Below are 25,650 nucleotides of genomic sequence, written 5' to 3' on the forward strand. Positions count from 1 at the left end.
TGCTTATTGTAACAGTGTTTCCTAGCCTCAGAGCAGTGGATAGCTGGGATGAGGTGCTCTTATTCTCCATGGACTTTAGAGTGTCCCAGAACTTTTTTGAGTTTGTACTGCAGGATGCAAATTTCTGTTTAAAAAACCTAGCCTTAGCTTTCCTAACTGCCTGTGTATATTGGTTCCTAACTTCCCTGAAAAGTTGCATATCACAGGGGCTATTCCATGCTAATGCAGAACGCCACAGGATGTTTTTGTGCTGGTCAAGGGCAGACAGGTCTGGAGTGAACCAAGGGCTATATCTATTCCTGGTTCTCCATTTTTTGAATGGGGCATGCCTATTTAAGATGGTGAGGAAGGCACGTTTAAAGAATAACTAGGCATCCTCTACTGTCAGGATGAGGTCAATGTCGTTCCAGGATACCCCTGCCAGGTCGATTTAGAAAGGCCTGCTCGCAGAAGTGTTTTAGGGAGCGTTTGACAGTGATGAGGGGTGGTCGTTTGCTCGCAGACCCATTACAGATGCAGGCAATGAGGCAGTAATCGCTGAGATCTTGGTTGAAAACACCAGAGGTGTATTTGGAGGGTGAGTTAGTTAGGATGATATCTATGAGGGTGCCCGTGTTTACGGGTTTGGGGTTATATCTGGTAGGTTCATTGATAATTTGTGTGAGATTGAGGGCATCAAGCTAAGACTGTAGGATGGCAGGGGTGTTAAGCATGTCCCAGTTTAGGTCACCTAGCAGCACGAGCTCAGAAGATAGATGGGGGGCAATCAGATCACATATAGTGTCGAGGGCACAGCTGGGGGCAGAGGGTGGTCTATAGCAAACGGCAACGGTGAGAGACTTGTTTCTGGAAAGGTTAATTTTTAGAAGTAGAAGCTCAAATTGTTTGGGTACAGACCTGGAAGTAAAGACAGAACTCTGCAGGTTATCTTTGCAGTAAATTGCAACCCGCCCCCTTTGGCAGTTCTATCTTGTAGGAAAATGTTATAGTTAGGAATGGAAATTTCAAGGTTTTTGGTGGTCTTCCTAAGCCAGGATTCAGACACGGCTAGGACATCCAGATTGGTGGAGTGTGCTAGGGCAGTGAATAAAACAAACTTAGGGAGGAGGATTCTATTGTTAACATGCATGAAACCAAGGCTTTTACGGTTGCAGAAGTCAACAAATGAGAGAGCCTGGGGATGGGAGTGGAGGTAGACACTGCAGGGCCTGGATTAACCTCTACATCACCGGAGGAACAGAGGAGGAGTAGGATAAGGGTACGGCTAAAGGCTAACAGAACTGGACGCCTAGTACGTTCAGAACAGAGAGTAAAAGGAGCAGATTTCTGGGCACGGTAGAATATATTCAAGGCATAATGTACAGACAAAGGTATAGTAGGATGTGAATACAGTGGGGGTAAACCTGTGCATATAGTGATAATGAAAGAGATTTTGTCTCTAGAAATAGCATTTAAACCAGGTGATGTCACTGTGTGTGTGGGAGGTGGAACTAAATTGTTAGCCGAGGCGTGTTGAGCAGTGCTAGAGGCTCTACAGTGAAATAAAACAATAGTTACAAACCAGAACAGCAATCGACACGGCATGATGACGTTAGGGAAAGGCATGCGTAGCTGGGTGATCATACAAGTCCAGTGCGTGGCTTCAAGCAGCTAGCGGCACGACTAACACGGCTAGCAGGCTAACGGAAAGGCCTTAGAGGGATGACGCGACGGAAGGCAGTCTGTTGTGCCCCCCTCGTGCAGTTACATCAGCGGACGGATCAGCAGGGCTCCGTTTGGTAAACCAGGCCAATTGGCAAAATATAGTGGCCGAAGAAATATGTCCGAAGGGCCTCTTAAGTCAGCAGTCCAATGTGCTTAAGATAGCTAGCAGGCCGCAGATTAGCGGCTGTGCATTCAGGGGTCGTTAGCTGCTATAATTCCAAGTGGAAAAAAAATATTTTTAAATATAATAAAAATAAAAATAGGTACAGAGCTTGCGGTAGGAATCCGGAGATATCGAGAAGAATAAGTCTGACTTGCTCTGTTTGAGTCAGGCTCACAGCAGTAAAATAACAATAGCGAGACTATATACAGGGGGTTACCTACACAGAGTCAATGTGTGGGGACACACGTTAGTTGAGGTAGTACGTACATGTAGATAGAGTTATTAAAGTGACTAAGCATAGATGACAACAGAGAGTAGCAGCGGTGTGGAGGGGGGGAGGCAATGCAAATAGTCTGGGTAGCCATTTGACAAGATGTTCAGGAGTCTTATGGCTTGGGGGTAGAAGCTGTTTAGAAGCCTCTTGGACCTAGACTTGGCGCTCCGGTACCGCTTGCCGTGCGGTAGCAGAGATAACAGTCTTTGACTAGGGTGGCTGTAGTCTTTGACCATTTTCAATGGCAGCTTCAGAGTGGTCATAGACTGCTCACCACACAAAGCTCACCATATAATTTCTTTCAATGCCTTCTGCTCCCTGGTATATCCTCAGATTGTTGCGCCAAGTCGGAGATTGGTGTACCTGTGTTTCAAGTATTTGAGTGCTCTCTCATGGTGGATCACTGAGTCGGACTGCTGAGTGAAGGAAAAGCAGCCAACAAGCGCTCAACATGTGGGAACTCCTTCAAGACTGTTGGAAAAGCATTCCAGGTGAAGCTGGTTAAGAGAATGCCAAGAGTGCAAAGCTGTCATCAAGTCAAAGAGTGGCTACTTTGAAGAACCTCAAACATAAAATATATTTGGATTTTTAAAACCTTTTTGGTTACTTCATGATTCCATGTGTAATTTAATAGTTTGTTTTCACTATTATTCTACAATGTAGAGTAAAAATAAAGAAAACCCTTGAATGAGTTGGCGTGTCCAAACTTTTGACTGGTACTGTACATGTAGGTAAAGTGGCTATGCATAGATAATACATTTGCTGGAGTGTCCCGACTGCATGTGCACAGCAGTCCACAAGTTAGCCTTTACTGTACCATCAATGTTAAACTATTCATACTGCAATCTGCCTCAATATGTATATAAGGAAATAATTATTTACTTTTACTGTCCCTAGCACAACACGCAAACACAGCAACTCCCCCATTCCCTGGCGGTGCAAATGAAATTAACCATAGCACTGAGGGGAACCTGGCTTAGCGTCCTTCACCCAAACCCCCCTCCTATCTCCCTGTGACTCACCTCTCAGCCCTGCACCAGTCAGAAGAACACAACACAGCACAGGCTGTGGTGAGGCTTTTGGTGGTGCTTATCCCCCAGTACACTTTGATGGCCCTATAAATTCTGGAGTGTTTAACTCTTTTGGATGCCCTAATCCCTCTTCCAGTAAACCAGTTTTTTTTACTGGCAAAGAGGGGAAAAAATTATTGTTGTCCAAATGGCTAGACAGTCCTTTTTTTATCCATGCATTGTTAGGCCTGTCAGGTGATTGCCTCTTCAAAACATTTCTTTGGTTTTGTTCATTGGAATTTCTTTCGCTGAGATGAACACGGTAGTAGTGCTGTAATTGTCATTGTTTTCACCATTAGCAAGTTTGCTCTGTGTGTATTTGGCAGTGTCGATGTAATACTGAGTTGGCAAACTGAAAAAGGAGGCTGGGTCTGAAGTCATGATCTTGCAGCATCAATACAGTTAGTCACTTGGTGTTTCTCAGTGGTTCACTCCAGTGTGTTACCAAGCGTCACCAGCCTCCTCTTCTGCGCATTTGGAAACCCCACTCTATTCACTTGGACGTAATAATTTTTCAAGCTACTTTTTGCTATGACTCTTATAATACACAGTAGTATTGTAGACGTGCTGTATTATATTATTAGTAGTGACATCGGGGGACTTTGAGTGTTCACATCTCCAAAAAGAGGCTACTCTTTTGATATTGGTGTCAAAAGTGGGATCACAAACACATGTGATATCATTGGAAGCATGTCACAGAGCTTCTGGAAAATTAGAGAAAGTGGGCTTTCTTAAAGATTTATGATCAGGTTTGAATATGGGAGAATAGAAGAAAAAAAAGTTTTACCCCAAAATACACATTTATATTGTATTATTATAGTGCCAGTCTCCTTTCCAGTCAGTGCTAAGTTCAAAGCAGCATAACACTCAAGCTTCTCACTGTTGCTACCCCATCATCCACTGATCCACAACACCCTCCCCCCCTGCTCTTCCATGAGCAATACATTTTACACGGCAAAACAACATTAGAATCTGAGTCAGGGTTAGCAGCAAAGCTGGACTGGTAACAAAGTTAAATCCACTCAACATTTAAGGCCCCTTTTCTTCTTTCCCTGAAGTTTTCCTTCGGTCTTAAATTGAGTGCAGGCTTTCCATCTTTCACAGACTTGCGCCAGTTACATGGTGATTAGACCGGGCATGCGCGTTTGAGTGGGCCATCGCACGCATGCTGATTTGGTCATCCACACCAGATGCGATCAGGACACACTGGTTGAAATATCAAAACAAACTCTGAACCAACTATATTAATTTGGGGACGGGTCGAAACGCATTAAATATTCATGGGAATTTACCCTAGCTAGCTTCTTGTTGCTAGCAAATTCTTTCCTGGGATGTAAACATTGGGTTGTTATTTTACCTGAAATGCACAAGGTATTCTACTCTGACAATTCATCTACAGATAAAAGGGTAAACCTAGTTAGTTTCTAACGTGTCAAGCGTCAAAAATAGACCCCCAGGCACAATGTCAGGTTCCTTGTATCACTTAATTAGATAAAGGTTAGGGCAGGGGTCAGTTTTGAAAGGAAGAGAAGACAGATGAAATTGGCCAACAAGGAATTTGGATTTGCAGACCTGTTTTGATCTCAAAGTGAGATTTGATTCAGTAGACAAAAAAATTCATGAAAAAAGGGAAGGCCAGGTACAGCCACAACATGCATTTACACTCGTAGACCACAGTTGGTTATGCTGATGTTAGATTGATTGCGCATGCTGCCACCTTAATGACAAACCTCTATGACTCCAGTCTCTAACCAAGCAGAGAACCAGCAGAGGTTGCGGCGTAGCGGATGGAGTTAACCATGGAGAGCATCAGCACTCATCCGCGGCTACCGCTTCTGTCGTTTGACTGACAGGCTTCCCAATCTAACCTTCACCAAAGTGTGTTGGGGGCAGACGCAGCGGGGCTGAGGGGAGCAGTGGTTGTCAGCTCCAGTGAGCGTCACGCGGGGATCCGACGCTGTCACATGCCAGTCTCAGGGAGCAAGGCATTGTTTAACACAAGACGAGAGGACAGTGACTCGGCATTGGTCGCACTGGAGCATGGTGAACAGAGAGGATCAGAAGACTTCAGTTGTTATCCAGTTCCACTCTTTACGAGGGGGATAATCACAATTTGAAAGGAGTTTGGTTTATATGTACAAAATTATTTTGACTGTTCTGGCAACTTGAATGTGGGACCATCTTTTTTCTAACTACTCTGCCTCTTCAAGTATGGGTGCCAACCTCCTTGAGTTTGGGTGTGGACAGGGTGTAGTCATTTTCTAACCAGAACTGTGAACTGGAAACTTGCCAGTGCCAAAGTGGGACCATGTATTTCCACATGGTTAGCACAACCCAATCCAAAAACCAGACAGGAAACATAAACATACAGTACCAGTAAAAAGTTGACACTTTTTTTTTTTTGAAAATAAAGAAAAATCCTGGAATGAGTAGGTGTCCAAACTTTTGACTGGTACTGTACATTGGTAAAAATGGAAATGTACCAGCTTTGTTAGATTTTTCTCCACCTATACTCACTTTTTCCAGTCTCTCAGCAATCCCTGTAATTCACCATTGGTCACCTTTAACTCTAGTCTTGACTCTTGGCTAAAGAGAGTTTTGCATGGGGGATGAGGTGGGGTGGATTCTCCGGGGAGGGGTGGAGGAGTTTGTGGATCAGTGCAATGAGCCAGAATGGTGAGTAAATCGGCCAGGCCCGTGAGAACCATTGGCGGGGGCCATCTGTGGTTAAATCTGAGCGCGTTGCCACATTCCTCCATGTGTTTTCCCATCAGCGATCTAACACCCTCATCGCACCCAATCCCTCCTCCAAGCCCAAACCTGTCAATAACAGAGAAAGAAATAATAAACCCATGACCAACCCATAAGCAATCCCAGAGGAGTGTTAGCTGTAACTGTCTGGATGGCAGAAAACTGGGATAGGGGAGATGTCCAAAAGGACTTAACACATTTGTCATTTAGGGCGAAATTCTAATTTGGGAACTGTGCACTGAACTTGGACTTTTGAAAAAAAACCATGCATTGATGTCAAGGATTTGGCCCTTGGAGTTTTGTAGACATTGAATTGGTCACAATTGTCACAAATTACTACACCAAGGTTGTTTTCTACAACCTTGCCTATTTTTGTTTTCGAGACCAACTAAAGCGAGACCGGAGCAAATAAATAAATAAATAATATTGTCAAATCACCATGTCCAGTATGTCTGTGTTCATATATGCGGAGGGAAAATAGAGCAACTACAAATTATTACTAACCCAAACACAATGCCTTTAGAGAAGGGCAAAGGATTTATAAAATAATAATATTATTTTCAATGATGTTCTGATTTAATCTCTTCAGTTTTTGTTGGAAAGGAAAGGGTTAACACTGAAGAATCTATTGGGAGATAAATCTGGCTAGTTAAAGTCAGCCATTGGCTAGGCCATCAGAAGCTAGTTAAAAGGCCTCTGCGATTCAACTCTATTAGGGCAACATTTTGGAGTGACAGTGGAAATAACCAATTACATTGACTTAATGGGTGGGACGTTTTTACAAAAACTTAATTGAAACTGGCTTCTTGAAGGCCAACAGGTCACTACGCAATACAGAGCAGTAGTTTTCCCACGATCTTTTGTTGTCGGCTAGTTTGCAGCGGCTGCAGCAGGTGTTATCGAAGTGGATGTTGTTACTAATTTGTTAGCTTCTCCCTTTTCAAGAATAACTTTCAACAAGAAGTTTAAAATGATCATCTAGTAGAACTGTGTTTATTGCAGCTCGCTTGGTGTTAGCCATCTCTTTAAAAATAACTTGTGTGTGAAACATTGTTGCATTTAAACTTTAGGTCACCGTTTACTTTTTGTGCTAAACGTAAAATGTTTTTGCAATGGGAAGTAATAGTACATTTCGATTGGGAAATTATTAAATGGTTATATTCTTGTGATTGAACCTATTGGCTTATTATTGAGCAAAAATGTGTGATTCATTAATATTGTAAAACATGTGCATCTTGTTTTATACTATAAACTGTTTATTTTGTGTTAAAAAAAATAATCTGAAATGTAGGTCTTGAAATGTCCTGAAAGTAAAACAAATTAAGGTTTCTATTTTATCCATATATTTAGTGTTTGTATTTTTGTTTTTATGGCATTTGCATTAAAGCCTCTGATAATTATACAGATCAAGTTTAGGTAGGTATCATTTGAAAAAAACCCAAAAACATTTGCTCTTAAATGTTGATAATGCTTTGCTTAATTTTGAGCTAATAACGGTGGAAAAGTGCATTTAAAGAAAAAAAAACGTATTTCTATCATTCTTATATGACACAATATAAGAATGATAGAAATAAGTTGTTTTTTTCTTTAAGTACACTCTACGAGCATATACAATTTTGGTATATGGTATAATTCTGCCAAGTTGACCCTGTCAAAAGGTAAATCTGTTCGGCTAAATATGTTGGTAAGAAAAAAAATTATAGTCTATTTGATTATTCTGGCTTATTATATGCATGATACCGACATATTTTTGGTATGGCAATAACCATCTTTCAATGTAGGTTAAATATTCTTCATACAAATTGCATAATGTTCCGTTTGTATCTGTCTCATTATGTCTTTAGTTGTTTATAACAAATTGCATTCTCACACAGGATAGGATAGGACAATTAGTGATAATACATTTGTTTGCCATAAAGGGTGAGTAATAGGCTTCATCCATTGAAGTTGAAAATTAAAATGCTTAAAAGGAAAATACCACTCAAGCACTTGGTATTTGTTTTATTTGTCGACTTTTGGTACAGTCCCAAAATGTTTTGCATGTCAGCAATCATGTCCAAGATATAGAACTTTAAAAATACAGAAAGTGTCACAGAATGATGTGTTTGGCATCATATGAAAAATGCATCATACGGTGATAATTTATGTAGTTTGAAAGTTCTACATCTTGAAAACTTGATTTCGGAAATGAAAAACATTGAGACTGACAGTGGGGAGCCTTGTTCAAAAAGCCACAATTGACATGTCATAGCACCCCCTACTGTTGCAAACAGTTGATCAGTTAAATAACATCTCGTCTCAGTTTCACTTTTGATTAGTTTTTCCAAGTTTCATGATAAATTAAGTCATATAAGCCCTTTATTTGCTGACATGAAATTCTAAAAATGAGGGAATGTTAATGTTAATGTTTCATTCTTGTCATAAAGGGTAGTGAGTTCTCACGGCAAGGTCATAGTTGTCTGCGGAAAGTACTTTTGTCCTTCCAGCCTACATCTCAATTGAATTGTTGACACCCTCAGTGTGTGTGTTTCACTATCGGAGTATGGTATTGGAGTACTAATGACCGTTTCCGTCTCTGCACAGGGAGATGGAGACAGCTTGATTTGTGCCATGGCATTCTACAGGGCTCACTTTCCCACAATGCCACTGGAGGGCCAGTAGAGCAAATAAGGTGGCATGAGTGAGTGTAGACAAATGGGACGCAAGCGTCTTATCCCTCAAAAGGACCTACCCACGGACATTTTCTATAGAAGACAGCAACTTGCACACTAAATGGACACTGAACCATAACAATCTAACACTGTTGCAAGTACTGTATCAACTAATATAACTGTAAATAAATGTGTAATGACCATTGTCCTTTATTAAATCTGCCATACCAGTATTTATATCATATACAACACTTAAATATTCTAATTTCATTGAAACGTGAATAAGATTAATACTTTTAATAAATACTGCTTCATACTAAATGTAGCCACAATTTCTGACACTCAAACATTGTTTTCATAAGCTTTGATAAGCTTAAAACATTTAAGAGGTAAAAGACAACTTGAATTATTCAACTTTTATTCTGCCCTATGATCAGGACACAAATAAATGTATTTTCCTTTTTAATATATCAGAAAAACTGTGAAAAAGTTCAACACCAAACACAGATTAGGTTGTACCATTGATTGATTGTACATGTTTCTAGACACATTTTTTTTTATTGTGTACTGAATTACCGGAATGTTGTGAAGCATATTATAATTCAGGGTAAAACATGCATACCCCTTGATTAATTCCACGTGTCACAGCCTGAATTCAACATTTATTAAATAGATCCCCCCCCCCCTCACACACACACAATACCCCATAATGAGTGAAATAAGTGAAAACATTTTTGTTTTCTGCAAATGTATTGAAAATGAAAACCAGAAATATATCATTTACATAAGTACTCAAACCCCGAGTTAGAATCACCTTTGGCAGTGAATCATGTTAGAATCCCATCTGGCAGCAATTACAGCATTGAGTCTTTCCGGGCAAGTCTGTAAGAACTTTGCATACCTGGACTGTACAATATTTGCACATTATAAATTCTTCAAGCTCTGTCAAGTTGGATCATTGCTAGACAGCTATTTAAGTCTTTGTCATTCAAGTAGATTTAAGTCAAAACTGTAACTAGGCCACTCAGGAACATTCAATGTCGTCTTGGTAAGCAACTCCCGTGTATATTTGGCCATGCGTTTTAGGTTATTGTCCTGCTGAAAGGTGAACTTATGTCTGGTGTCTGGTCGAAAGTAGACAACCAGGTTTTCCTCTAGGATTTTGTCTGTGCGTAGCTTCATTCCGTCTCTTTTTATCCCCCAAAAATTGCTCTAGTCCTTGCCAATGTCAAGCATACCAATAACATGACGCTGCCACCACCATGCCTGAAAATATGAAGAGTGGTACTCAGTGATGTGTTATGATGGATTTGCCCCGAACATAACGCTTTATATTCAGGACATAAAGTTAATTTCTTTGCCACATTTTTTTCGGTTTTACTTTAGTGCCTTATTGCAAACAGGATGCATGTTTTATTGTGCACACGCTTCCTTTTCACACTGTCATTTAGGTTAGTGTTGTACAGTAACTAGAGTGTTGTGTGTGTGTGTGGGGTAGAGATGAGGTAATCATTCAAAAATCATGTTAAAGACTATTATTGCACACAAAGTGAGACCATGAAACATCTTATGTGACTTGTTAAGCAAATGTTTACTCCTGAACTTATTTGTTTTGCCATAAGAAAGTGGTTCAATAGTTAGACTCAAGACATTTCAGCTTTTCATTTTTAATACAATTTCTAAAAACATGTTTCCACATTGACAATGACATTCTGGGGTATTGTGTGTAGGCCAATGACACCAAATCAATTTTTTTATTTAGGCTTTAACAACTAAATGTGGAAAAAGTCAAGGGGTGTGAATATTTGAAGGCACAGTAAGTGAGCAGTTGTCTCTTTCACGTTTCCATTATACCTTAAATCAGGGGTCATCAATTAGATTCCCCCTTGGGGGGGGGGGACATAATTGCAAATCATTTGTAGATTGCAAATTGACTGCAAGCCTAAACATAATATTTGACAAAAACAATCATTCCAAACCTTGCCTACATTTGTATACAATCTCTATAATGCTTGTGAATTACTTGGAGCTGATTTCCTGATATTTCATTGTTGGACAATAGACTGTATCTTATTTTTTTAAATAAAGGATTATGATGATTATTTCTTGCTCAGAAATCTTGGTGGCCAAATAAAACCCCTTTTGGGTCACATTCGGCTCGCCAGTTGGAACCCTGACTTAGATAATGCCAGACATGATCCTCTCGCAGGAAAAAAAAGATAATTAATAATATTTAGCCTAAGGTAGAGAAAGTTTACAAGTGGAAAACAACATGAAACAAGATACTTATTGAGGAATAACTGTCTCATTGATGGGAGTGGAAACAGACAACTGCTTGAGGTTTTGCCACCATTTGGTTCATCCAAAATGTTTTACCACGAGTTGATGTGGTCCTGGAAAAGTCCAATAGGAACACCTCTTAGCTCTTCTCACGAATGATGGTCAACACAGTTTTGACAATAGAAATGAAATCAGTGAAATCTGCTTAGATGTTGCAGATTCTTAATTCTTTGCCGTTCACGGTTAAATCAACCTAATCTTCTTCTTTTCATGAAAGAGAACGTGCTTGTTCACTGCAAAGACAGAAATAAAAATCTGAAGTAAGTGGATGCACACTGAAAAGCTATGCGCACAAATTGGAAAGTATTGTGAGATTAAAATTTTGAAGCCGGGGCAAATGACTAGGCCAACATAGTATATGACTTGAATTACCATGAAAACACAAATGTTACCTGATATGAGCTGAATATTAAAATCACTCATTATACACAGCAGGAGGAAAAACAACAAAATTATACATCTAACATGACTCCCACTATTAGCTCTTTGTGTATGATGATGTCATATGGCTGAGTCTATGGTCGTGTTGACCTGCTCAGACGTTGCTGACATGCCAGATTTTACAAGCCTGGATAAGTATTTAACGTATCAACTAACCACATCCTATCTGGTGCCTGACTGCACACTCGATGACATGCAATCACTGGTTGATTCATGCAGGGGAACATGACCATTGTTAAAGCCACACTCTGACTATGTCTGAAATTTGGCGTCAAACCCTTGCTTCCTCCGTACATGTTTCACCAATTTCTCTCAGCTCGTTGGAGGAAGAGGTCCGAGGGAGTACCTTGGATCCTCTGCTTCAATGCGCTTTGAGCGCAATTGAGGAAACAAGTACGGAGGAAGCAAGGATTTAACAGCAAGTAACCAGGGCCGTAACTACATACACTACCGGTAAAAAGTTTTAGAACACCTACTCATTCCAGGGTTTTTATTTTTTACTATGTTATTTTAGATTATTCAAAGAAGCCACCCTTTTCCTTGATGACAGCTTTGCACACTCTTGGCGCTATCTCAGCCAGCTCATGAGGTAGTCACCTGGAATTCATTTCAAATAACAGGTTGTGTCTGCCTCTTTGCGAACGAGTGGAACAGTGGTTGGTTTGTTTGTTTGTTATTTTCGCCTGCGTCCCCCGAATTTGCCTTTTTAGCAGCACATTCACCACTCTATCAAACGACTAACTCCACCCGAACTACCCCAGCTCGGACTCTGTTCAAGTAGGAAATTTAGAGAAGCTGCCGACAGTGTCTTTGCAAGACACCATCCCACGACTCTTGACGTGTCTATAGACATCCCCCAAACAAAAAACGTCTATCTGAAAATGAGTGCACAACTGGTAAATATACTTTTATAGATACAGGAGTATTTGGACACCCCTTAAAATATGTGGATTTGGCTATTTCCGCCACATCGGTTGCTGACTGGTGTATACAATTGAGCACACAGCCATGCAATCTCCATAGATTGGCTGAGATAATGGTCTGGACATGCCGAGAGAGGAGTTTGGATTGTTCTGTCATATAGAAGGTTGTCGTCTATTTGAGCTGATCAGCCTGTGTTGGTAATCCTGTCGAATGCAACAAGTTTTGCTCTCCACTTTCTGAAGGATCGAGTTTTGAAATGAGTGGAATTAGAGTATGATAGCTAAAGAGATGGGAAAACACCTGTTTCCGGATTACGTCTTTAAACTAAGGGCATTTGTGGCATGGATCCGTGACAGGGAGACGTGTCCATCATACATGATGATGTATTCGGGAAAGATAAATGTAGCTAGCTACATTTTCAGATATTACCCTTTCTAATTTTGACAGAAAGTGGTTTAATTTCAATTGTACTATTAGCTGGCTGGCTCCCTAGCTAACGTTAGGTGGCATGATGCGTGTGATCTTACATGTTTACCAAGCTAGCTTAATTGTTTACCTAGGTAGCTAGCTACACGTTTACTGACACCGGCCATAAAATGTCGGCAAAAAAAGCATGATGAAATTGTTGCCAGCAGAGCTAGGTTAGGCTGTTTTTATGTTATCCAGAGGTAAATAAATCATCGGCCAGAGCAGCAAGTGTGTGCTCTGAAAGCAAGGAGATGTGTGGGGCTAAAGCTTAAACCTCTTGCAGCTCCCCCCCTACTTTGTGAAATTTCCGCCTGAAGACATACCCAAATCTAACAGCCTGTAGCTCAGGCACAGAACCAAGGATATGCATATTCTTGGTACCATTTGAAAGAAAACACTCTGAAGTTTGTGTACATGTGAATTGAATGTAGGAGAATAACACACTATAGATCTGGTTTAGATAAAACGGGTGGATATTGCAGTGGTTGTAGAGGGTGCAACAGGACAGCACCTCAAGAGTAAAAATGAACAGTTTAGGGTTCCATAGCAGCAGGCAGAACAGTTGAAACTGGAACAGCAGCAAGGCCGGGTGGACTGGGGACAGCAAGGAGTCATCATGGCAGGTAGTCCTGAAGCATGGTCCAAGGGCTCGGGTCCTCCAAGAGAAAGAAGGAGAGAAAGAGAGAGCAGACTTAAATTCACACAAGACACCGGATAAGACAGGAAAAGTACTCCAGATATAACATACTGACCCTAGCCCCCACCCACTTTGCCATATAACCCCACCAACATTGCCAAAACTCTAGACAATATTCTGCTGCTGATGCCAGATGCCATAGCAGTCTCTGATGTAAAGCAGAGGGTTACTGAGCATGTGGTGCATGTGATGGGAGACTTCATCTTGCAAACAACACAGCAACGTCTCCATGCTGTGCCCCTTTGGCCCTTAGACACATCCATGCCTGCACAAATATATTTGGGCAGATGAACACTTGTGGCAGGAGCAGAAGGGACAGGGCTTGCTGCAGTGGTGCTGTAGGCAGCAAGCTCCTTGATGCTCCCTCTAATGTAGACTGATTGGAGGAAGCATGCTGGCTGTGTTGAGATGTATGGGTTTGCATTCTACACATTCTACACATTACCATTTATACAGTATATATATACACACACACACAGACATAGGCTATGGTCGTTCTCATAAAAACAAACAGACCCTCACTCACAATGACTAGCTAACGTGTACTTTACCCATTTCATTACATCTTTATATATTGCAAATCAAATGTAAAAACAATCACAAATAATATATATATATATTAATTTCAAACAACGGCATTAGCATGAGAGCAACTTACCAGTCCAAGACAATGTCAATGTCCTCTCAGTCCAAGACAATGTCCTCTCCGTTCAAAAAATATGCCTCAGTTTCAGAATCAAAGCTATGGGAACTAATGGAGTCTTCAAAAAGCAGATGTCTCACTTTCACGATCAATTTCCTCTAAAATTGTTTCTACATTCGTATATCTAGTCTTAGAATTAGCTTTCCTTGACTTATTCGCCATGATGTTGGATAAATAAACAGCTGAAGATGCAAGTCACCGAAATACTGCTGTGCGTAATAAGCGTCGCTCCTTCACGGTTGAATTGGCAATGGCGAAAGAACGGTCCTTACGCCAACGGTCCTTAAGACAAACCGTTCAATGGAAAGGTTGGTCTTACAACAAAGAACTATGGGATATTGCCGTTTACCTCTGCTCATTGGCTATCTACCCAGCTAGATTTCAAGACCATCAGTGGTCATTGGGTTAAAATACAGTCATCCAACGAGACAGTGGTCATATAATTGGTGCACAATGGGCTCGTCCTTGTTGTTTTCCAATCGGTTTTTCCGGATCAATACATCCCGCAAATGACCCATCTTTTTGGTTGTGTTACAAACAAACAGTTGATTGCAAGGAAACCAAACATGACTGGATAAAGTCAGGGAAAGTCTGTCTATTTTACGTTGGATGTTACGTCGAAAATTGAATAACACGAAATTCAACGAGATAAGGTAAACGATTTATTCCAATGCAATCTGTGATTTTGTTACGCAAGCGCTGGTTGAAACAGTAGTTTGGTATGGGGGTCTGTGCTCAGATAATCGGAGCGTATTCTTTCGCAATAACTATTTTTTTTTATCTGACAACTCAGTTGGATTAGCTAGATTCTAGGCGTTCGAACCATGTGAGACACTTGTATTTTCATGAATGTTTAATATGACTATTTATGTAGCGATCACCGTATGTTGTCGAATTTAATCCCGCTAACGGGTTCGGTGAGCAGAGAGGTTATGTATGTTTTAGCAATTATATTTAAGTTTGATACTTATGTATATTTTAAAGCAAATACTTTTACTTAAGTAGCGTTTTAATATGTGACTTTCACTTTTACCTGAGTCATTTTCTATTAAGGAATCTTTACTTTTACTCAACTCTGACATTTGCGTAGTTTTTCCACTACTGCTTGGCAGGCATTAGTCAGCGGGGTTTGTAAAACTCTGCATGAACTGGAGCTTTCTTCCGCCCAGTCAATAATGAGGAATGCACCACTCCAAATGATTCTCTCCTCTCACACTATACATTATCCTTGCTCTCCTATCTTTCTTCCTTCATTCTTTCCCTCTCACTTTGTTTTTATCTCTCTCTACTGTACCCCATCTCTTGTTCTCTCCTCTTTCTCTGACTATTCCTATGTCTCTGTCTATATCAGTCTCTGTCTGGCTGTCTCTCTTTCACGGGGATGTAAAAGGTTATTTTGAATCACATTTCTCTCTCCGTCTCTGTATCTATCAACCTTTCATAATATGCAATATTTTCATTTTGACAATATGTGCTATGCATGTTGTGTACCCATTTATTGGACAGGTTGAAGAACTTGAATTACATTGTGGAGAAATCTGTAAAAATCTTATGACGTTATTAGGAAAAGTGAAGCATTCATTGCTATCACAAATGCAGAGGTGCAATTCCTTGGTTGTAATGGTTTTCATCCTCCTCTTCTGAGGAGGAGTAAGAAGGATCGGACCAATACACAGCGTGGTAAGTGTTCGTCATATTTTTTATTAAACTCATTTAAACAAAATGAAACCGAAACAGTTCCGTGTGGAAGACACAGAAAATAATCACCCACAAAACACAGGTGGGAAAAGGCTACCTAAGTATGATTCTCAATCAGAGACAACGAACGACACCTGCCTCTGATTGAGAACCATACCAGGCCAAACACAAAACCACAACATAGAAAAAAGAACATAGACTACCCACCCAACTCATGCCCTGACCATACTAAAAGAAAGACCTAACAAAATAACTAATGTCAGAACGTGACAATACCCCCCCCCCCCCCTAAAGAAGACAAACAATGTATACGAAATGCTTCAGTCTGGTTTTAGACCCCATCATAGCACTGAGATTGCACTTGTGAAGGTGATAAATTACCTTTTAATGGCATCAGACCGAGGCTCTGCATCTGTCCTCGTGCTCCTAGACCTTAGTGCTGCTTTTGATACCATCGATCACCACATTCTTTTGGAGAGATTGGAAACCAAAATTGGTCTACACGGACAAGTTCTGGCCTGGTTTAGATCTTATCTGTGGGAAAGATATCAGTTTGTCTCTGTGAATGGTTTGTCCTCTGACAAATCAACTGTACATTTCGGTGTTCCTCAAGGTTCCGTTTTAGGACCACTATTGTTTTCACTATATATTTTACCTCTTGGGGATGTCATTCGAAAACATAATGTTAACTTTCACTGCTATGCGGATGACACACAGCTGTACATTTCAATGAAACATGGTGAAGCCCCAAAATTGCCCTCGCTAGAAGCATGTGTTTCAGACATAAGGAAGTGGATGGCTGCAAACATTCTACTTTTAAACTCGGACAAAACAAAGATGCTTCTGTTGAATCTGACAATTAATCTTAATGGTTGTACAGTCATCTCAAATAAAACTGTGAAGGACCTCGGCGTTACTCTGGACCCTGATCTCTCTTTTGAAGAACATATCAAGACCATTTCAAGGACAGCTTTTTTCTATCTACGTAACATTGCAAAAATCAGAAACTTTCTGTCCAAAAATGATGCAGAAAAATTAATCCATGCTTTTGTCACTTCTAGGTTAGACTACTGTAATGCTCTACTTTCCAGCTACCCGGATAAAGCACTAAATAAACTTCAGTTAGTGCTAAACACGGCTGCTAGAATCCTGACTAGAACCAAAAAATGTGATCATATTACTCCAGTGCTAGCTAGCCTCCCTACACTGGCTTCCTGTCAAAGCAAGGGCTGATTTCAAGGTTTACTGCTAACCTACAAAGCATTACATAGGCTTGCTGCTACCTATCTCTCTGATTTGGTCCTGCCGTACATACCTACATGTACGCTACGGTCACTAGACGCAGGCCTCCTAATTGTCCCTTGAATTTCTAAGCAAACAGCTGGAGGCAGGGCTTTCTCCTATAGAGCTCCATTTTTATGGAACTACCCATGTCAGAGACGCAAACTCGGTCTCAACCTTTAAGTCTTTACTGAAGACTCATCTCTTCAGTGGGTCATATGATTGAGTGTAGTCTGACCCAGGAGTGAGAAGGTGAACGGAAAGGCTCTGGAGCAACGAACCGCCCTTGCTGTCTCTGCTTGGCCGGTTACCCTCTTTCCACTGGGATTCTCTGCCTCTAACCCTATTACAGGGTCTGAGTCACTGGCTCTCTCATACCGTCCCTGGGAGGGGTGCGTCACCTGAGTGGGTTGAGTCACTGATGTGGTCATCCTGTCTGGGTTGGCGCCCCCCCCTTGGGTTGTGCCGTGGAGAAGATCTTTGTGGGCTATACTCAGCCTTGTGTCAGGATGGTAAGTTGGTGGTTGAAGATATCCCTCTAGTGGTGTGGGGGCTGTGCTTTGGCAAAGTGGGTGGGGTTATATCCTTCCTGTTTGGCCCTGTCCGGGGGTGTCCTCGGATGGGGCCACAGTGTCTCCTGACCCCTCCTGTCTCAGTCTCCAGTATTTATGCTGCAGTAGTTTATGTGTCGGGGGGCTAGGGTCAGTTTGTTAAATCTGGAGTACTTCTCCTGTCCTATTCGGTGTCCTGTGTGAATTTAACCTGTTGCGACGAGCAATCCCGTATCCGGGAGCGTAATTATAGCCTCAAGCTCATTACCATAACGCAACATTAACTATTCATGAAAATCGCAAATGAAATGAAATAAATATATTGGCTCACAAGCTTAGCCTTTTGTTAACAACACTGTCATCTCAGATTTTCAAAAAATGCTTTTCAACCATAGCTACACAAGCATTTGTGTAAGAGTATTGATAGCTAGCATAGCATTAAGCCTAGCATTCAGCAGGCAACATTTTCACAAAAACAAGAAAAGCATTCAAATAAAATCATTTACCTTTGAAGAACTTCGGATGTTTTCAATGAGGAGACTCTCAGTTAGATAGCAAATGTTCAGTTTTTCCAAAAATATTATTTGTGTAGGAGAAATTGCTCCGTTTTCTTCATCATGTTTGGCTAAGAAAAACCCCTGAAAATTCAGTCATTACAATGGCCTTTTTCCAAATTAACTCCATAATATCGACAGAAACATGGCAAACGTTGTTTAGAATCAATCCTCAAGGTGTTTTTCACATATATATTCGATGATAAATCACTCGTGGCAGTTTGGTTTCTCCTCTGAACAAAATGGAAAAATGCACGCACCTGGAGATTATGCAATAGTTTCGACGGAGGACACCGAGCGGACACCTGGTAAATGTAGTCTCTTATGGTAAATTTTCCAATGATATGCCTACAAATAGGTCACAATGCTGCAGACATCTTGGGGAAACGACAGAAAGTATAGGCTCATTCCTTGCGCATTCAGAGCCATATAAGGAGACATTGGAACACAGCGCATTCAAAATCTGGCTCACTTCCTGTATGAAATTTCATCTTGGTTTCGCCTGTAGCATTAGTTCTGTGGCACTCACAGACAATATCTTTGGAGTTTTGGAAACGTCAGAGTGTTTTCTTTCCAAAGCTGTCAATTATATGCATAGTCAAGCATCTTTTCGTTACAAAATATCTTGTTTAAAACGGGAACGTTTTTCATCCAAAAATGAAATACTGCCCCCAGAGGTTCAAGAAGTTAAGTGTGCTCTCTCTAATTCTCTCTTTCTCTCTCTCTCTCGGAGGACCTGAGCCCTAGGACCATGCCTCAGGACTACCTGACATGATGACTCCTTGCTGTCCCCAGTCTACCTGGCCGTGCTGCTGCTCCAGTTTCAACTGTTCTGCCTTATTATTATTGGACCATGCTGGTCATTTATGAACATTTGAACATCTTGGCCATGTTCTGTTATAATCTCCACCCAGCACATCCAGAAGAGGACTGGCCACCCCACATAGCCTGGTTCCTCTCTAGGTTTCTTCCTAGGTTTTGTCCTTTCTAGGGAGTTTTTCCTAGCCACCGTGCTTCTACACCTGCATTGCTTGCTGTTTGGGGTTTTAGGCTGGGTTTCTGTACAGCACTTTGAGATATCAGCTGATTTATGAAGGGCTATATAAATACATTTTATTTGATTTAGATTTGATTTAAAGGTGCGGACTCCGGCCGCAAAACCTGAACCTATAGGGGAGGGTCAGTGTGGGCGTCTGTCCGCGATGGCGGCCCTGGAGCAGGACGTGGACCCCACTCCATCATATTCTCGGCCCACTTAGTCTCGGTGACTCCGGCAGCACCGGAGGGAATGGCGACCCCGGCAGCTCCTAACTGACGGACGGCTCCGGCAGCTCCTGACAGACGGGCGGCTCCGGCAGCTCCTGACAGACGGGCAGCTCCGGCAGCTCCTGACAGATGGGCGGCTCAGGCAGCCCCTGACAGACGGGCGGCTCTGGCAGCTCAGGACAGACGGGCGGCTCTGGCAGCTCAGGACATACGGGCGGCTCAGGCAGCTCAGGACATACGGGCGGCTCAGGCAGCTCAGGACAGACGGGCAGCTCTGGCAGCTCAGGACAGACGGGAGACTCTGGCAGCTCAGGACAGACGGGAGACTCTGGCAGCGCTGGACAGGAGGAAGACTCTGCCAACGCTGGACAGGCGGGAGAGACAGCCTGGTGCGTGGGGCTGCCACCGGAGTGCTGGTGCGTGGAGGAGGCACCGGATAGACCGGACCGTGGAGGCGCACTGGAGGTCTCGAGCACCGGGCCTGCACAACCCTACCTGGCTGAATACTCCCCGTAGCCAGGCCAGTGTGGCGAGGTGGAACAGACCGCACTGGGCTGTGCTGGTGAACCGGGGACACCGTGCGTAGGGCTGGTGCCATGTACCCCGAGCCGAGGAGACACCCTGGAGACCAGATGCACTGAGCCGGCGTCAAGGCACCTGGCTCGATGCCCACTCTAGCCCGTCCGATACGAGGCGCTGCGATGTAACGCACCGGGCTGTAACACGGTGCCTGGCATAACACGGTTCCTTGTCAGGACAAGATGCTGGAATATGCATATAATTGACAGCTTTGGATAGAAAGCAATCTAACGTTTCCAAAACTGTAAAGATATTGTCCGTGAGTACAACAGAACTGATGTTGCAGACGAAAGCCTGAGAAAAATCAAATCCGTAAGTGCCCCATATTTTGAAAGCGATACGTTCCAATGAGTCCCTATTGAGCTGTGAATGCCCTATCAACCAGATTACACTTTCTACGTATTCCCCAAGGTGTCTACAGCATTGTGATGTAGTTTTACGCATTTATGTTGAAGAATAGCCGTAGGCGGCTACATTGCGTAAGTGGTCACATGATGGCTCCCAGAGAGATTCTCGCGTAAAATACAAAGGTAGCCATTACTCCAATCGGTCCTACTGAAAAACAAATTGTCCCGACGGATATATTATCGAATAGATATTAGAAAAACACCTTGAGGATTGATTATAAACAACGTTTGCCATGTTTCTGTAGATATTATGGAGCTAATTTGGAATATGTTTTGCCGTTTTCGTGACTGCAATTTCCGGGCGATTTCTCAGCAAAACATGAAGAACAAACGGAGCTATTTCGCCTACAAAAATAATATTTTGGCTATCTATCTGGGAGTCTCGTGAGTGAAAACATCCGAAGTTCATCAAAGGTAAACGATTTCATTTGATTGCTTCTGATTTACGTGACAAGGTTGCCTGCTGCAGGCCCCGGAATGGGGACCGTCGCTCGGAGGCTCCAGACTGGGGATTGTTGCTGGAAGCCCCGGACTGGAGGCCGTCGCTGGAGGCTCCGGACTGGAGGCCATCGCAGGAGGCTCCGGAGTGGAGACCTTCGCTGGAGACTCTGGACTGGAGACCGTCGTTGGAGGCTCCGGACTGGAGACCGTCGCTGGAGGCTCCTTGCCATGGATCCTTACTGCAGGCTCTGGGCCATGGATCATCACTGGAGGCTTTTTTGTGCCATGGATCACCACTGGGGGCTTCATGCCATGGATCATCACTGGAGGCTTTGTGTCATGGATCATCGCTGGAGGCTTCATGCCATGGATCATCACTGAAGGCTTCGTGCCATGTATCATCACTGGAGGCTTTGTGCGATGGATCATCACTGGAGGCTTCGTGCGATGGATCATCACTGGAGGTTTTGTGCCATGGATCATCACTGGAAGCTTCAGGCCATGTATCATCACTGGAGGCTGGGTTCGTGGAGCTGGCACAGGATATACTTGGCCATGGAGCCGCAATGGAGGTCTGGAGCGCAGTGCTGGCCCCACCCTTCCTGACTGGATACTCACCCTAGCCCGGCAACTGCGGGGCGCTGGCACAGGACGTACTGGGCTGTGGAGACGCACCGGAGACACCGTGCGCAGAGCCAGCGCAGGATATCCTGGACAGGAAGAGATGCACTGGAGGCTAGATGCCCTGAGCCGGCACCATCCATCCTGGCATCATCCCACTCTAGCTTGACAAATGCTAGGAGCTGGCACAGAGCGCCCCGGGCTGTGCATACGCACCGGTGACACACGGCGTAGAGCCGCATACCATGGTGCCTGACTAGTCACTCTCTCCCCACAGTAAGCACGGGAAATTGGCTCAGGTCTAACCTGACTCCGGCAATCCCCCCGGGCTGCCTCTCGTGCTGCCTCTCTTCCCATGTCCATTCCTCCAGAAAATGCGGCTTGGTCTTTTTGAGGTGGGATCTTCTGTGACGTTCGTCTGAAGAAGTAGACCAAGGTGCAGCGTGGTAAGTGTTCATGATCTTTAATACTCAGAACACCATACTAAAACAACAAACTGATTAACGAACGTCACATTCTGCCTACTTCACAGGGCTAACAAAAAACAAGATCCCACAACATAGGTGGGAAAACAGGCTACCTAAGTATGATTCCCAATCAGAGACAATGATAGACAGCTGCCTCTGATTGGGAACCACGCTCGGCCAAAACCAAAGAAATACAAAACATAGAATTAATGACACTAGAATGCCCACCCTAGTCACACACTGGCCTAAACAAAAAAGAGAATAAAAGCCTCTTTATGGCCAGCGCGTGACAGTTTTTAAGCCACAGATTATTGTTTGATCTAATTTTAACATCTAACATTTCGAAGGCAATAAATAGATATGCCGATAGTGGACAACCTTGATTTACTCCTCTAGATAGTTTAACACTTTCTGAGATGTAGCCATTATTTACTATTTTATAACTTTAACCTCTTTGCAGGCCTGACACAAAACGCAGAATTTTTTTTTTTATTCATGCCTTTGACGAGCTTCTTTTTTTGGCACTCCAGTATATATGACAGCTGCCTCTGATTGGGAACCATACCAGGCCAAACACATAGAAATATAACGCACAGAACAAAATATAGGATGCCCACCCCAACTCACACCCTGACCAAACTAAAATAGAGACATAAAAAAGGAACTAAGGTCAGGACGTGACACCTTACCTTTGATGAGCTTCTTTTGTTGGCACTCCAATATGTCCCATAAACATCACAAATGATCTTGTTGTTCGATTAATTCCGTCGATATTGTTAAGGGAATCTTTATCAATGATGACTAATTATGTATACATTTCAATCAGGACTGACTAATCAGAATACTATTATGTTCCTGGATATGTATGAATTTTCTTTTTAATCCTAGTAATAATTCTATGTTTTGTATATAATGTGTGTAAATATAATCATGAATTAGAACAATGACTGTCTGTACCATGGTAGAAATGAATGAACTTATAGCCAGACTGGCTAGAAGGCTTATCTACACAAGGTGGCCTAGGCTCAGTCATATATCTTAATAGGGAGAGACGATGTGAGAACCATACAGCCATTGTACTAGAGCGGAGACGACACGGGCTGGTACTAAAACTAATGACGTCATTTTCAGTTTATAACCTGTGGTAAAATGTGTAAAAGGGGGAGTACTCCCGTGAATAAAAGCTACTGGTTGACTTTAAGATTGGGCTCTGTCCATTTTATACAAATAAGGGTCATACAAATTCTTATGAATTGACAGTGTTTGATTTTAATTGGGTATTAAAACAGAGGAATTTAATTCCTGCAACAGATATATATCCAAAATGTAAATTTATTTGGCGCGTTTCATCCAGAAAAACACCGGTTCCAACTTGCTCAACGTGACTACAAAATATCTCAAAAGTTACCTGTAAACTTTGCCAAAACATTTTAAACTACTTTTGTAATACAACTTTAGGAATTTTGTCACGTAAATAATCGATAAATTGAAGACCGGATGATCTGTGTTCAATACAGGAAGAAAACAAACTGAAGCATGCTTTCTGGTCGTGCGCCTCTATCTAACAGTACACTTCAAGTGACCCTCATTCAAGATGGCCGCACTACTTCATTACACAAAGGAATAAACTCAACCAATTTCTAAAGACTGTTGACATCCAGTGGAAGCGATAGGAACTGCAAGGAGGTCCCTTAGAAATCTGGATTCCCAATGAAAGCTCATTGAAAAGAGAGAGACCTCAAAACAAAAAAAATCTGAATGGTTTGCCCTCAGGGTTCCGCCTTCTGAATAAGTTCTGTTATACTCCCAGACATAATTCAAACCGTTTTAGAAACTTCAGAGTGTTTTCTATCCAAATCTACTAATAATATGTGGATCTTATCTTCTGGGGATGGGTAGCAGGCAGTTGAATTTGGGCATGCATTTCATCCGGACACAAAAATACTGCCCCATGTCACCAAGAAGTTAACTTCTTGAAGCTACCCATCCCTGTCGCGGGATCATTTTCGTCAGCAACCGCTGAATAGCATAGCGCAACAGTCAAATAATATTACTAAAAAATATTAATATTCATGAAATCACAAGTGCAATATTGCAAAACACAGCTTAGCCTTTTGTTAATCCACCTGTCGTCTCAGATTTTGAAATGATGCTTTACAGCGAAAGCAATCCAAGTGTTTGTGTAAGTTTATCGAAAGCCTAGCATAGCATTATGTACACTTAGCATCAGGAAGCTTGGTCACGAAAATCAGAAAAGCAATCAAATTAACCGTTTACCTTTGATGATCTTCGGATGTTTTCACTTACGAGACTCCCAAGTTACACAACAAATGCTCCTTTTGTTCCACAAAGATTATTTTTATACCCAAAATACCTCTGTTTGTTTGTCGCGTTATGTTCAGAAATCCACAGGAAAGAGCGGTCACGAAAACGCAGACGAATTTCCAAATAGTCTTCATAATGTCCACAGAAACATGTCAAACGTCAACCTCAGGTAGTTTTAAAATATATATTAGATAATATATCAACCTAGAGTGTAGGTTTTTCAATAACAGCGGGAGGAACAGTGGCCGCTTTACTCTGTAGCGCAAAAACTCACTCTGAGAGCCCCCACCTATCCACTTACACAATGTGATCTTTCACGCTCATTTTTCAAAATAAAAGCCTGAAACTATGTCTAAAGAAAACGTTAGAGTGTTTTCTATCCTAAGCTGTCAATTATATGCATATTCTAGCATCTTGTCCTGAAAAAATATCCTGTTTACTACGGGAACGTTTTTTTTCCAAAAATGAAAATACTGCCCCCTAGTCACAAAAGGTTAATGATGAGCTTGGAGGGTACTATGGGGTTGAATGCTGAGCTATAGTCAATGAACAGCATTCTGACATAGGTATTTCTCTTGTCCTGATGGGATAGGGCAGTGTGCAGTGCGATGGCGATTGCATCGTCTGTGGATCTATTGGGGCTGTAAGCAAATTGAAATGAGTCTAGTGTGTCAGGTAAGGTAGAGGTGATATGACCTTAACTTGCCTCTCAAAGCATACCATGCTGACAGAAGTGAGTGGTACAGGGCGATAGTCATTTAGTTAAGTTACCTTTGCTTTCTTGGGTACAGCATCAATGGTGTACATCTTGAAGCAAGAGGGGACAGCAGACTGGGATAGGGAGAGATTGAATATGTCCGTAAACACTCAAGCCAGCTGGTCTGCGCATTCAGTGAAGACGCAGCTAGGGATGTCATCTGGGCCGTCAGCACTGCGTGGTTAACACGTTTAAATGTCTTACTCACGTCGGCCACAGAGAAGTAGAGCCCACAGTCTGTGGCACTGTGTTATCCTCAAAAAGGGCAAAGAAGGTGTTTAGCTTGTCCGGAAGCAAGATGTCAGTGTCCGCGATGTAGCTGGTTTTCCCTTTGTAGTCCGTGATTGTCTGTAGACCCTGTCACATACATCTCGTGTCTGAGCCGCTGAATTGCGACTCCACTTTGTCTCATTTTTGCCTGTTTGCCTGTTTGCCTGTTTGCCTTCCTTACGTAGGGAATAACTACACTGTTTGTATTCGGCAATATCCCCAGTCACCTTGCCATGGTTAAATGTGG

General features: G+C 42.3%; 1 pseudogene; it reads left to right on the forward strand.

The window, feature by feature from the left end:
- LOC109894794 (ribokinase-like) overlaps window positions 1–22,006 on the forward strand; it is a 69,154-nt pseudogene extending 47,148 nt beyond the window's left edge.
- The last annotated feature ends 3,644 nt before the right edge of the window (window positions 22,007–25,650 follow it).

This window comes from Oncorhynchus kisutch, linkage group LG7, assembly GCF_002021735.2.
Source record: "Oncorhynchus kisutch isolate 150728-3 linkage group LG7, Okis_V2, whole genome shotgun sequence".
Lineage (NCBI taxonomy): Eukaryota > Metazoa > Chordata > Actinopteri > Salmoniformes > Salmonidae > Oncorhynchus > Oncorhynchus kisutch.